Source organism: Canis aureus, chromosome 7 (genome assembly GCF_053574225.1).
Source record: "Canis aureus isolate CA01 chromosome 7, VMU_Caureus_v.1.0, whole genome shotgun sequence".
Lineage (NCBI taxonomy): Eukaryota > Metazoa > Chordata > Mammalia > Carnivora > Canidae > Canis > Canis aureus.
This window is the reverse complement of record NC_135617.1, coordinates 33,798,502-33,801,439: the sequence shown is the minus strand read 5'-3', so window position 1 is coordinate 33,801,439 and position 2,938 is coordinate 33,798,502. Positions and strand designations below refer to the sequence as shown.

Below are 2,938 nucleotides of genomic sequence, written 5' to 3'. Positions count from 1 at the left end.
GGAGCATGTGAAATTTCATGAGAAATTTTCCAGAAAAGAAAGTCCACTTCCTGGATCAGTCTACATCAATTCAACCTTCTTCCTGAAACTCACAACTTAAATTCAAATACACCATAAGAGACAGATAGAAACGCATCATCTTATTTTATTCCCTACTTACTCATCCCCTAGCTTTCTATTTTATTTTATATTCTAATAAAGCTTCATCTGGTAGAAAGAGTTTTTCCTGTAAATTGATACAATTGTTTCTATTATTTGCCTGCCCATCACCATTGTCATCACTGTCTGAGACATTAATAAATTTTGAATATGAGAAAATGACCAGCAACTCATGGAAGTAATCTACAGAACCAGTCAAATTAGGTTTTACAAAATTCCCATTAAGGTACTTGCTTTGGCAGCACATATACTAAAATTGGAATGATACACAGAAGATTAGCATGGCCCCTGCTCAAAGATGACACACAAATACATAACTCCCATCAGGTATCATTCCTTTTAAACAATCACATAGGTTTAATACTGATGTTGGAAGAAAGTGTAGAAATCTCTTTCAACATCTTCAATTCACAGATGAGAAAAGTGAGACACATAAAGTTTAAAATGACCAGACAAAAGTCAAGTTATTATTGCAAGTTATTAACAGCAAAGCACCCAGTGACCAACTTCTCTGCCCCCCATCTCTGGAAATATTTTCATTATAGAATCATCTTGAGTTTTTCAGCTTTTAAGTTACATATTGCATTTTTTGGCTCCCCTGGTTAAAATTATTTTCCAAAAGATGATTTTAAATAATATTTCATTGATAAAACTTTCATTTGATACTGACATAAGATTATTTATTCAACTAATTTACTCAACAAATTTTTATTGAGAAAGCACTATTCAAAGTTCTGAGACTATGGAATTGAACGAAACAAGCAAAAATCCCTGCCTTCATTGGAACACATAATCCTAATTACACTTTGCTATTTATAATTGTCATATTCTTTCTTGGTCAGCGAAATTGTGTTTTTGGCTAGAATAGTTTCAGACCAGGAGTCTTTGTCATTTCTGAAGAGAAAAAATCTAAATGACAAGAGCAGCAGTAGTTATCCTAGTTTCAAAACCAGAATTACATTGTACCGATAAGAGGATAAGGCAAACAAAGTATAGGATAAAGACAGGGACAGCTTTCACAGCGCCAGGCTTGTGGTAAATCAAGAGTCTGGCTGAAAAATATCACTGAATGCAACAAACATTTATTCAGCTCCCATGTGACAGTTAGCCCTGTTATCTTGTTTTCTATTTAATTACAAGTACCTAGAACTGTGTGTGCCACATCATAGATGTTCAATAAATATCCTGAAAATGAAAGAATGGATAATGTAAACCAGATATTGTACTAGATTACAGAGATACAAAGATGAATAAAATACAGTCCCATCTTGTAAGAAGCTCATAATCTCATAAGGGATCATAAATACAATATTTATTCAATGTTTTCTATTAATAAAACACTATGCTAGGCACTGCATTAAGGAAAAATAAAAGCAAATACAACACAATCCTTCTCTCAAGGAGCTTACTTTACAATAAATATTTTCAAAAATAATACCATGGACAGATTCTATTTCTTACTGATTGGAGTCAGAACAATTTTCTTGGGGCAGCAATATTTGAGTCGAGTCCATGACTTGAGTTGGACTATTACTACCTCTCTGTGTTCATGCTCAGTAAGAATCTTTTAAGAAGGCTTGGTCAAATAAGAATTGAACTAATCGAAGTCCTTAGAAAGGGAAATAACCAAATACCTAGATAATGTTTAAGGTCCTTTTTGGCCTATTGTATAATAGTCCTCCCCATATTAGCAGACTTGTTCAAAATGAGATACAGTTCCCAAAACATACTGTTTCCTGACAAGTGGTCCTTGTCTCGACCACTATTGTTTTCTCTGTCAGAGGTGATCTCCCAAAAATCTATCCTCTACTGGGTCTCTCCAAGACTACCCCCAGGTCGATTTGCTAAGAGGATACAGAGAACTAAGCAACACAGTCATAATCTTGGTTGTAATTTATTACAGTTAAAGAATACAAATAAAGGGACCCCTGGATGGCTCAGTGGTTAAGCATCTGCCTTTGGCTCAGGTTGTGATCCCTGAGTCCTGGGATCGAGTCCCACATCAGGCTCCCCGGAGGGAGACTGTTTCTCCCTCTGCCTATGTCTCTGCCTCTCTCTGTGTCTCTCGTTAATAAATAAATCTAAAAAATCCTTTATATAATAAAGGATTTATTAAAATCCTTTATTAAAAATCCTTATGATAAATAAATAAAATCCTTTAAAAAAAAAGAAAGAAAGAAACTCTGTCTAGGATTTTAACGGGGACTGGTCACTTAGGCACCCTCAGCCTCACTCCCCAGCACATACCAAATTTTCAGACTTTCAGAAGGAAAACAGGTGTTCAGCAAACGCTGTATTATTTGTACAGATAGTTTAGGCATAGTGAAACATTCTTATTAGGGCACAGTAGGAACACTTCTAAAATCTAAGTCTCCAGACACCAGCGAAGGGCCAAATTTGCAAGCAGGATTTTGTAAGGATAGCAGTCTCAGCCTTGCTCTGTTGATTCTTTTCTGTGTACTTTGTATTCTCAATTCTCAACTATGGTACTCATGAACCCAGACTCAACATAAACATCTTGTAGTAAATACTTCCCTAAGACAATCAGAGAAAATTAATCACTCTCTTCCTTCTACCACTACCATAATGGGTGTATAATTCAAAGGTAACTGTGTGACATGATCGATGTGTTAATTAACTTGATTGTAGTAATCATTTCACCAAGTACACTTGAAACTTCTTGAAATTTATGCCATTAATCTTATCTGATTTTTAAAGTTTGTGACAGTCTTACAAGGGTTATGGATAGTATTCTGATAATCTTTTATTTTAAGATTTT

General features: G+C 34.9%; 1 non-coding gene across 1 annotated transcript; it reads left to right on the top strand.

Moving 5' to 3' along the window:
* The first annotated feature begins 385 nt into the window (after nucleotides 1-385).
* Nucleotides 386-492, top strand: LOC144317902 (U6 spliceosomal RNA). Its single transcript, XR_013383789.1, has one exon. It is a non-coding gene; the product is annotated as a U6 spliceosomal RNA (small nuclear RNA).
* The last annotated feature ends 2,446 nt before the right edge of the window (nucleotides 493-2,938 follow it).